The sequence below is a fragment of the Triturus cristatus genome, chromosome 5_2 (assembly GCF_964204655.1).
Source record: "Triturus cristatus chromosome 5_2, aTriCri1.1, whole genome shotgun sequence".
Classification (NCBI taxonomy): Eukaryota; Metazoa; Chordata; class Amphibia; order Caudata; family Salamandridae; genus Triturus; species Triturus cristatus.
The window spans coordinates 780436431-780448892 of NC_140588.1; the positions used below are offsets into that span (position 1 = coordinate 780436431).

General features: G+C 42.5%; 1 protein-coding gene across 1 annotated transcript in view; it reads right to left on the reverse strand.

The window, feature by feature from the left end:
• Nucleotides 1-12462, reverse strand: part of HS6ST2 (heparan sulfate 6-O-sulfotransferase 2) — a 920644-nt gene that overhangs the window by 56464 nt on the left and 851718 nt on the right. The window lies entirely within an intron of this gene.

Below are 12462 nucleotides of genomic sequence, written 5' to 3' on the forward strand. Positions count from 1 at the left end.
TGTGAAATACTTTGGACCATAGCTTTTCACATTGTGATGCCCAGGTGACATCTATGGACTTCCTGGATCATACTGCCAATCTCAAGTGCATACACAGCCCTTGTTCATTAGCATGGTGTAGATTAGCTTCAAATTTCAATGAAACCTAAGAGATTATATATGATGGCCCTATTTCCCTTTGCGATATTTGCACTGATCCTATCACCAGAAAGTGGTAAAGGTATTTTTCTCTTCACCTTTTTTTTAAAGAATGCCAACAGCAAACAGAATAGTATGGTCTAAAGCAAATATAGTGGTGCTTTTTAGGCCCCAGCTGCAGACAGCTTTAGCCTACTGTTGGGCACATCTAATGTTTCCAATATACACATACCAGGCTTTGCGTCTGCCCCTTTCTCGCGATTGGGTGGCTTTGTTGTTCATCTAATTTCCGTGCTCCTTATTTGATGGTTTCCTCTTTATTTGTCTTTATGTACCCACTTAGGAGCATTTTGGTCTTGTAGTGTTCTGGTTAGTTGACTTGCATGCTTCCGCTGATGACCTTGCTTACATTCAGGGAACAACTTTGTTTTTTATTGTTAGCCCTGCATGGTAGTGCATGGCCTCACTTCAATTTACAGCCAACCCCTCCCATCCAACTCATATTTCTTTTTAAATACAAAGCTCCCCCAACCTTTGTTCCCATCCTCTTTAAATCCCCACTCTCCTGGTGCTAGCTCCTGTGAATTTCTTTTTTATTAATATTTTTAAGAGGGCCCAGCGGCAACAAATCACTGCTGGGCTGCTTGCAATCCTTTCCAAGCACCGTGCTCTATTTCATTTTGAATACTTCCATTTACTTATTTAGCATGTGTCTCCACCATGCTAGCTGGTACATTACAAATGACTGCCAGTGTCTTGGTGCATGCGTCTCGACCTGTGCACAAGCACTGTGATGCTGTCCGCCATACTGGAATGGATTTTATTAGAAAACCTATCCCGCAATTGCCATTGGCATATGTATGCGTCTTCACATATGCATATGTATGCAACTGCAAAGAAGCATTGGAAAGGCCACCAACTCAGCATTATTTTAGACTCAATAACTAATGGCTTTGATAATGCTTGCAGATACATTGCTCTTAAAGTACCTACATGAATGCTCCTAACACATAAAAGGCATTTAAGTGTGCAGGTGCTAGCAATATGTTTGCAAGGTGTTAGGAAGTCTTGGTTGGTCAAGTGCCTTTCTCCTGACCCTGGAGAGAGAGCTCTGACAGAAGGTTCTTTTCTTAAACTTTTAAACCAATCATTATTTAAAGCAATGATCTGTAACTTTTAAAGAATTCAATACACTTTGTATTGATATTTATGTACTATCTTCTTTTAGGAGGCCCTTAGCTGACCGCCAGAAAGAAAGTCCAGATATCTGGAAAGCAAAACCCACCATATCTTTGGCCAAGAGCAGGTGGGACAGTGATGGAAGTCTGAGAGGTTACTGCTTCTCTTGTCCAACACTCAAACTACAATGAAGGAATTCAAAGCTTCTTCAATGATGTTTGGATAGTAAGACTTAAGGAGGTATCCCAACGCATTATACTTTACAGATCCTACTTCCATATCCATTCAAAATTATCTCCATTATTCCTTTTATTAATCGATTCAGGGGCTTCAGATAACAATTATCTTGTTAAAAAGACCTCATTAAACATAAAGTAGAGAAGAAATAACAGATGCACTTCAAACCCAAGAAAACTAAACTGACTTCTAATCAAAGAGAGATTTGGGCAAACTCAATTTCATGAATGAGGACTTTCATATACCTATCAAATCTCCCCATGAAGCTTTATCAGTTTTGCCATCAATGACTGTCACTAAGAAATACTTCCATCTGCTTGACCACCCAGCCAGAGGGTATCAGATCCACTGGTTGGACAAACACAATCTAGAATCAATAACGGCTATTTTTCAGCTAAGCCACTGCATTAGTCGAAGGGTGGTAACACTCTTGAAGAATAAATGCAATTACTTTTGCTTCTTCTCAGACTCGCTCGCCAGTTACAGGGTGATACTTTGGGTATGTCACCCAGAGGGCTACGGTGAACAGAGAAATCCAAGCTACACATATATATCTTTAGAATGAGGGGCGTTTGGTGTGTCGTGTGTCGCTCTTACAATCTTGTGTGCGCCTCCAGGGATACACCGCTAAAACACTGTGCAATGCGCCTCCAGGGATACACCGCTAAATCACTGTGCAATGAGAAGTGCCTACAGCAACAATGAAATGGAGGCAATATTGTGTGGACTTCAACTCTAGAACATTGGGTGACCATTAGACTCCGCAGTCGGTTGGCGGGAACAATATTCATGCTGACTTCAGGCTCCAAAGGGCAGAAGGCTTCCAGGATAGTCTGGTTCACTTGCTCCCTTTATTGCTACTAAAGGCAGGAATCCAGAATGAATCCTGATTTAATATTTGAGTTTGCTGGTCAGCAAGATCGATGGTTTCTGTATTGGGGTGTAAATTAAAACAGTGAACGCCTCATTGATAAACGTCAATAAAAACATTTCCAAACACTTTGGAAGTCGCAGATAGTTAGAAACACGAGGGAACGCAGGCGAGCTGCCTTTTCAGCATTGTTAGATTTATTTAAAAAAAAAAAAAAAAACCTGTCTCGAATAGGACGCCTGTAGTGCTGAAAACATCGAGGTAATTATCTTGCAAATGGAATTAGTTGACAATTGGATGTTTTATGTAAATATGATAATGCTGCAACTCTGTAATTTCAGTGGCTAATGAAACATGTATTGTAGTTGATGTAATAACTTCTCAATTCCCTTTTACGAGTGCACGCATGGCTAAACAAAAGTGTGAGGCAAAATCTACGAGAAATAGAGATGTAATTGAACGCTTTAGTCAATACACGAGCTATGAGCCAGTAAGTAGAACTGCATAGGTAGGGCCCTGCCCATGGAGCCCACACACAGAACGAGCTTGCACATGCACAGTTGGCGCTGGCATAGTGAAATAGATCTACTTTTGTATTTCAGGCCTTAGACTCAGGCTTAGAGAACCTGAGCACTATTTTACACCCAATAACTCCAGGTTTTTATAATTTTTTTTAGGATTAGCACATTATGGTTTATAGTGTATACGCCTTTGAAATCGCACAGGATTGTCAAGTGCCGACTCCACTCTACAGTAATCAGACAGAACGCCTCTCATATACAAAGGAAGGCCTGGCTGGCGAAGCCCAAATGGAGCGGGATTACACTGGTTTGTAGGCTCGAGCACACAGCTGCTAGCTGCTGCAATGCCAGAGCCTGGGAGCGTGGAGTCATCTGGATGACACCTGCACACATTTGAGACGATGAAATAAAATGGAGGGAGGTGAGAGTTACTTGTTCTTGAACAGACGCCCACGTGTAGACACACAGGTGTGTACAAATGCTACAACAGGCCTGATATATACACATGTCATCTTGTAATATTATCTGGGGGAAACATTTACATCCAGGTGGGGGCAGATGCTATGGATATGATCACTGCATGGCCATCAGCCTGAAGCAAAGCAATACTCGTGCTAAATCTAGGGAGCTGTCAGCTGGAAGTGTTGTTCGGGCTTGGTTCTGCACACTGGTAGACAGTGCTATCACCATCACTTGGTGGTGTGTAGAACACATGCAGTTGCAATTTTGATGTTGATTCGCACAGAAGACCCAGCTTTCTTGCCTCAAGTGCCTGGCTTGCAGGGCCGGACTGGCCGTAGCAGGCACCGGGCATTTCCCCAGTGGGCTGCCAGGGTGGGGGCCGGTTTTGGACCCCTGGGGTGCCATTTTTGTTACCGGGGGCCGATTTTGCAGCATAGCAGCAATATCGGCTCCCTGTAACAAAGGCAGCTGCAGTGTTTGCCACGTGCATCCCCCCCCACCACATGCTGCCAGCCCGAATCAATTGCCCGGGCTGGTTTGCGCTCCCAGTCCGGCCCTGCTGGCTTAGAAGAACGTTTTCTAGCAGGAGGGGCAGACAGAATAGGGAACCCAATATGCCTGAGCTTCTCGAGAAATTCACCATTTTGTCGACCACCCATTATGTCCCTCACAGTCTTAAAACCAGTAGCAGAAAGAAATGTGGATGGAATATCACTACAAATGGAAAAACAAAGAAATGAACAAAATTTTGACGGGTGCCAGAAAAGACCCACAGAGAAAAAATCTCACAATTACAGACAAACATCTAGACAACTCAGAAGCAGGAGGACACCGGTAACAGCTATGCACTGTGCAAGAACAAGTTCAGCACACCTAAGAATAGCACTTTTTTCCATGGACTTAAGGGAGATATTTCTTTCATGGACATATTGAGGCTTCACCTGTCACAACTATTTCAGAGACGTCAAGCATCAGCACGCTTATGGTAGCGGAATCAGGGGGTTCTGCATCGGTGTTGGACCCTCGGAGCAGGCTCCATCTGTTTCCTTCGGTTCATCATCTTCTGGCTCATTGGAACCCTTTATCTCAGGATTACGAGGCTCAGTTTCCAGTAACCCAGCAGATATCGACAGATTTTCAGTGGAGGCTTTCTCTTCCTGCTCTAGATTGAGGTTACCAGCTAAATCAACCCCAACCTCTGATTGTTTTTACAGATTCCAGCAGGAGGGGCTGGGGTAGTGCTGGGATCAGCCACAGCTCAGGGGAGGTGTAACCCACACAAAGCCCACTCTTCTTCCAACTGGAAAGAATTAGCAGCAGTAGAGCATGCTCTAAACATCTTTTTTCCCATTGACAGGACTCACGCAGTGTGTATTCGTATCGGCATCGAAGATGTGAGGGAGTACTTGAATTGGAAGGGAGGGATGTGTCATTTGCTCTTTCTCTCCTTTCCCCGAAGATTTGTCCTTGGTCAGAACATCACCTTCACTCTCTCAGGGCAGTGTATATTTTGGGGAGGAAGAATGGACCTGCTGACTAACTCAGCAGAATGTTTCCCTCCTCAATTGCACTTGGTCTAGCACGTTGGGTGTTTCAGCAGATGTGGCATAGGTCCGGTCAGCCATAATTTGAGCTCTTTGCCACGGAGGACAATGCCCATCTTCCTCACTTTTTCTCTCTAATTCCTTCTCCAAGTGCTTGGCCGATGGATGAATGCTAATCACTTGGCCTCAGAGCCTCCTGCATAGCTTCCTGCCATTCCCTCTGAATCCTCGATTCCTGCAAAAATTTCAGGTAGATCATGCAAGGGTTCTACTGGTGGTACCAGTGTGGTCTCAGAGAATGTGGCTCCCTTTCCTTCTCCTGTTGTCAGTGGCCCAACCCTGCTTTTTCCTCTTCATGCCTCTCTTGACTCAGTCATCAAGTTCTCTCTCAGGAATCTCAAAGTCAACTGGATCTGGGGGTCAGCAGTTGAAAGGGGGATTCTCCTGGAAAAAGTGTGTTCGGAGAAAGTGGCAGATTACAATCAGCTTTCAAGATATCCAGCTACTCAAAAAGGTTATTCTCGCCATTGGTGTAACTTTGAGTATTAGTCTAGAAATCTACAGCCTACGGTTTATGAATCAATAAAAATTCTTGAATTCTTATGCAATTGCTTTATTATGGGTTTGTCTGAATCTACCATCAAGGCTTAGTGGGTTGCTATTCAGCCTGGAGAAGGGGTTGCTATGATTGCTCCTTTAGCTTCTCGTCTGTTGCGCAGTTTGTTTCTGCAACATCCTGAGATCCGCTCTCCTACTGGGTCTTACCCTTGGTATTTAAAGCATTGACAAGTCCTCCTTTTAAGTCTCTTCAGTCAGTGGATTTCAAATCTCCCACTTTCAGTTTCAATGTTTTACCCGTTTCTTCCCTGATAAGGTTTTTCTTTGTCCAAGCACCGCATTTTTGCCCAAGTTCCCTCTTAATTTGTGCAGAGATATGTTCTACCTACCTTTTTCCTGCTCCCTCCTTGGCTATGGAAGAGCAGCTGCACACTTTGGATTTCCATAGGGCACTGTCTATTACTTAGAAAAAACTTCTCCTTTTAGTAGTGTAGATACCATTTTTGTCACCTTTGGGGTCCCCAATAAGGGCTTTCATCCATCTGTGGCTACTGTCTTCAGGGGGCTATAATCAATCAGCATTACATGTTATGAGTTATCTCATGCGTCTGTTCCTCTGCAGGTACAGGGTAAATCAACTAGAGGCATTTCAGCTTTCTAAGCGTCTTTTAAGGGGGCCTGCCTTAGAGACATTCGCTGTGCAGCGAAATAGAGCTCTCCTTGTACTTTCTTATCTTACTATTTGGTCCAATTGGGGGAAGGTTTCTTGTTCTCTTTTGGGGATAATGTCCTCGCTTCTATTTCATGAATTGATTCTATGTCATTATGTTATTTCCTTCATGATATATTCTGCGTTTAATTTGGGAGTTTTTTCCATCTCCAGGCCTGTTCGGACCAATTAGGTTTTTGGCCGGCGGTTGATCCTTCGCTGAATTTTGAATGAGGGTCACGCCACCCAGCAGTACCTAAGGAGCGGAGGTTTCCTAATTTTAAAACTCCCTTGGCTTTCGAGAAATACTTGAAGGTTTCCACGTAACCACTCCCTTGGCTTTCGAGAAATACTTGAAGGTTTCCACGTAACCACTCCCTTGGCTTTCGAGAAATACTTGAAGGTTTCCACGTAACCGTGAGTTTGTTTGTTTATGATTCGGACCACAGGTTAGGGTAAGCCTTAGCGTGCTTATACCGCCGTGGTGTTATTTGGTCCTGACGAAAGCTTCAACAAATTACGCATAGAAGCTGAAACATGTTGACCGATTGTTCACCTTTTTAGGATGTATCTGGTCAATTAAATACCAGTTAGGGACATCCACTTCACTTCATTTTAACTAGTGCTTTGTTTTCCGCCATTACATTTTTTTCTTGTGGATAAAACAACGGCCCTTTTTAAATCCATTATTTTTGCACTTATTACACTTCATTGAAGGATTACTCAAACAATACGCTCCGCTATATTTAAGCGTCGCAGCACACCAGAGATGCATTCGGCATCTCTGGTGGGGACCCTATGATGCAGCATGTCACCAACCATGTTGGTCAGTGAGGGTTCTTTTACCTCTTTAGAGTGACTCCTTTCCCCCCCCCTTTTTTTTCATAAACTCTTCTTCTTGGTTTTTGTTTGGACACACTCTTTTGTTGCTTGATTATGTTTTTTCCATTAAACCTTTTTTGCATTTATTCTACAAAGTGTTTTTATGTGTTTCTTGTTAAATTTATAATCAATCTAATATGCTTGGGTATTCTCTCACTTGTGACGACTGGAGCGATGAAGACACACAGGGATGCAATTCCCCAGTTAATTACTAGTAATCTTTATTACTCCGAGTTCAAGTCTTCCCCAATACAGTTCTGTATCCCACCCTTTCCCTCCCCAGAGTTGGTATTGCTTATATTCTATTCTCTGTTGGTTGTCTTTTTTGCTCAGATGATTATCAGGATATGATGTAATACTTACTCCCTTTATCTCGGGGTGGCTAGGTGAGCAGTCACCATATGGGGGGAAGTAATTTAAGCAAGCTAGGGAATAGGTCTGCAGAATGGAGATCATATCTCGCATTTGACAACTTTATCGGGAAAGACCAGGACACGGAGTAATGAAGATTACCGGTAAGGAACTGGTGCTTTAGATGACTTATTGAAGGGTTCATCAGTGCATATCCGGAGTCTAAAGAAAACTCCAAGAATTCATGTATGTCATCATAACTCCACTCCTAAAGAAATGGATCACATACCCCCATGCAATGGCAACAGTGAGGGCAACAACCAGACTGCCTTACCCTGAAGTTGTTATGGAAACTCACTTCTCGACACTCACATTGAATTCAACAACCTTCAAATTGAAATTGTGATATGGTTCCCAAGCTATTGCAATGAATCTGTAGCTGGGGAATGAGAGAAGAATTTGTTGATCCTCTTAAATCTCTTTGTTGCTCAATGGACCACATATACACTTCTGTCACATGGAATCGTAACATAGCATATATTTTTAAAGTGCATGTTAACCCTGAAGGATATATTGGTGCTGAATACCAGATGAGTATTGTTACCCAACTTACTGGTACTCATTTTATCAATCTGAGTCGAAGGTTCACTAGACCTATGCAAATGCAAACCTCTTACTGTGCGGTCAAACATGGATCCTTGCAGTGGATGCATCAGACCACTGCACCCTTGGACTTGCCTAATTTAATAGCATTCCAAAAGCTCAGATCTAAATGGACTCAAGAGGTCTAAGTGTGATTGTACTTCCCTGAGACAGCCAATGCTCACTTTGCCTGCCTATGGTTTCTGTACTGTCTAATTTCACTACCATGCTCCAAATGTCCCTGTATGACCATCCTCTCACATCTGTATGACGATGAGCCCCCACATTCATGCTAGACAATGTATGGATCTGAGAAACTGCTGTACAAGTATGGCAGACTCACTGCGATGCATCAGTGGATAGGACTCAATTGGATATGTCTCAAAATATAAAATAATAATCATGTTAATTATACATGGTGACCTCTCATTTGAACACCCCTCCACAAGAGCTCTCTGGATGCCATCGGGGGTTTGTCTGCGATCCGTGAGACATCTTTGGTCTAAAGCTGCCACTCACCCTACAGATAAACAATGTGACCACCAATGGATAACACACCCTTTGCTTCACATATCTCTCTGCTGCTCTGCCTACTGGAAAGGCGTTTACAGAGACCTTGCAGCCGAAACAATGGGTAAGCCCAAAGAGCTCAAAGCAGTGTGGTCTATTCCTTCTTTGGATTAAAAAGAATTAATCACATCGTGAGTGCAATTCAGGAGCCCCACTGTTTGCTGCAGAAGCAGACATTTCAGCTGAAAATCCTCAGCACTGTGTATAAGGTTCTACACTGCCTCACACTTCCATACCAATAGACCAGACTAACAGCAGCCCCCCAGTAACCCTCTCTTGCTTTATTTGATGGGAAAGAAGCAGTCTGGGGTGGATAGGGGGACCGCTGATATCATAACACTCAATCATGCTGCATTCCCTACCAATTCCCCTACTCCACATGGTTGAGTTCAGAACATACTGAAACGCCTGGAATTCCACCTCTTCGCCTGGAATTCCACCTCTTCCGCATAATATTCGGACACAATTCTGTGTGGTCCATTCCAGACTCTTCTCGTTGCTTTTCAAGTCTGCATCCCTCCAGCCCAATGTATCTCTTGGCTGCTGTCAAGCAGGTGAAATATAGTACACAAGAAATAGAGACACACTACATTAACGTAAAGACCCCAACGCATATTACAGCCACGCTAATATCGCATAGGTAAACGTCATTCTTTAAAGTAGATAACAGAAGCCCCAGTGCAGCACCCTTAGAATCAGTGAAGTGGATACGTAAGCGCACAGCATAATGATTTATAAGGCCACTTGCTTTCAGAGCATAGTTAAGTCAATTGCTTTGAATAATATATGAAACACAAGTGTTGGTTAACTTCTAAAGCATTACACAAATGAATACAGCATTTTTCAACAAACAGCCTCAACAGACCACTTACAAAACCCGCATTGCTTCCTAGCGGCTCAGGGATTATACCCGCATATCTTTGTGCTAGAGGAGGTGGGTTTAAAAAATATTAAAATAACTGATTTGTCTGTGCTTAGTTCACTGGGTTGTGCATAAACACAGACAAGATCACCAACCTCAGAAAGAAACAATTGGAAAACACTGTACGTCTGGAGATTAAGAAAGCAGAAATCAGTTATTGTGTATTCTTAGAAACTCCTCTGCAGTGAAGCTGACTGAAACAGTTGTCTTCAATTATAATGGAAACTTTCACATGCAGATAATATGTTTAGTTATTAGCACCCTAGCAAGTAAACTAGAGAGGTGTCCAATCACCTTCATTAATGTCCTAATTAATCATTTCGGATTCCTGCTTACGATTCGGAAAGCGTCTTCATTGGGGGGGGGGGGGGGGGCAGTCATCAGCAAGGCATTTGTTGAAGCAATCAGGGCAAACAAGTGTCTGCCTCCTCTTGGCCTGCAGGTGAGAGCAGCCTGGAGTGGAGGAGCACATCCCTGCCAGCCGGCCAGCCAGCTCCCTTTTAATTTGAGCTTCCATTGATTTTATTTAATGCAGTGAGCTCGTGTAATGAAGAAGTCATTCTCAATTGAAAATAGCAGTGTAGTCCTTGCCCACTAGGGCACTCTCTTCATATCTAAGTAATGAACAGGGATTCTCATTTAATTTAATTGAAAATGCAACACGTATTAGCTAAAGAAACTTAATCAGTGCAATAAAATTAAAATGAGGCACTCAGACAAACCACACTGATTAAGGCACTTGCAAACATTCCATAATCATCAGAGGGGCCCGAGGCTTTAATGATTTAAAGGGCCTGCTTTCTCGAGGGAGCGTGCTCTATCATAGACTGCACATCTGGAAATGGCAAAGCTTTAAATCTAGTATCACCCACAAAAATAACACACATCAAGGGAAGAACGTCTGGGCCTGCCATTCAGTTTACTAAAATGTTTTCTTTTATTATTTTACGAATGCAGGCCTTTCACCATTTTTTCACTAGTTATATTTCGTACAAATTAAAAATATATAGAATGAATTCTTAAAGAGAAATTAGTCAACATAGTTCAAATGTGCTGGTACAAAACCGGCTAACACTAAAGTATTTAGAACTTTGACGGCAAATAAAATGTATGTCCACCAAACACCACGCAACCAACTGACCAGAACTGTGGTAAAGCACAAGCAGAGGTCCAGCTTGCAAAGGCCCATAATGTGGAGAGTCCAGATGAAGCACCACTACTTTGGTAAAAACATGGGCTGTGACCTTTCAACTGTAGAAATGTCTGAATCAGTGTTTATTGCTACACCTGCCCCGAATGCCATGTTTTATTTGGACTTATTTATTTTCATATAAATATGTTTGGGCTGGACTGATCCCATGGGAAGCAGGGTCAAGACTGATTTGCATATGGCTGGGTCCAAACTGGAATGGCATGGGGAGCAAAATACGATGGATTTAGGCCCAGATAGCTGTACTGGGGTGAATGCATGACAGTATTAAGCATTCTGTCCATGAATTGTTCTTTTTGCATTTGTCACTCCGAGTGGGACGGGTATGCCCAGACGTGGATCCCGTGCTCTCCATGCCACTAGAGTCCAGCTAGCCTGGCTGATATGGGGTAATACCCTGAAACCAGTCCCAGGATGCTTGTTTACGGTCCAGGGAGGCCCAGCAGTTCGGGAGCCCGGACTGTTCCCATGGGGAGCAGGGTCAAGACTGATTTGCAAATGGCTGGTTCTAAACTGGAATGGCATGGTGAGCAAAACAAATGATGGATTTAGGCCCAGATATCTGTACTGGGGTCAATGGTTGACATTGTTCAGCATTCTGTCCATCAATTATTCTTTCTGTATTATTTATTTTCATGGCACTGCAAGCATAGTAGATGTGCAGAGTGTATTTTGATATTTATTTACATTCCTCTGTGTAGAAGGGCTGTGACTCTCAAGAGGTGTGAAATGCATTCTGACACACAAAAAGCTGCGTTTTCTCATGTCAGTTACAGTGTACAGTTGCAATAACACAGAATTTGACCTTTGTACTTTAATAAATGTGTAAGTGATTGTTTTTAGTAGTCTAGCTCTAAAAAACGTATCTGGCCACACTTATTTTCACTGGCATGGCATAAACAGTTATTTTAACAATGAATGAAAAAACATTCCCTTGATACAACTGTAGAAAGATTGAGAAGATGGAAGTGTTCTGCGACTATCTAACCCCTATCAAGCTAGCACTGAGTTCCCCACAACTTGAAATGGGCATTAAAAAGAGTCAGGAAAATTTTAAAGGGATGAAATACCACGTGACTAACTATAATCCACGTAATGTATTTGGGAATGCACATCTGGCCTACCTCAATCGTCTACAGTGCGAATACAGATGAACAGTGAAATATACAGCAACAAAGGCGACAGTGAAATGCGACACTAGAAGGCAAAGAAGGAATTCTGACGAACTAGGTACATGCCTAAAATCAAATAATTTTAGTTTCACTGGTGTAGCTACATCATAATTATGAAAGAATTGGCTAATAAAAATCATTTTAATAAGAATAGCTGCATCTGCACACCATACAAAGCATTTTCTGCGATGTCTATGACCTTCAACAATATAAGGATAGGAATTACTAGCTTAACAGACATAAAACACATGATATCTGTCAACAAATATTGTACCTGATTTACATCAAAGGCTTTATATTATGCCATTTGCAAGCTACAGTTTGCTCCTACCTCATAGTAATGAGTGAATATAACCAAAATGCAACACCAATTTGAATGTGTAGGTACAGTGTGAAGAGGCAAAAACCTATGTCTATATTTGCGTGTAAGTTTTACTTGTTTCGACAAACCACAAAGCGTTCTAACCAAAGCATGTATATTCCCTACTTTCTCT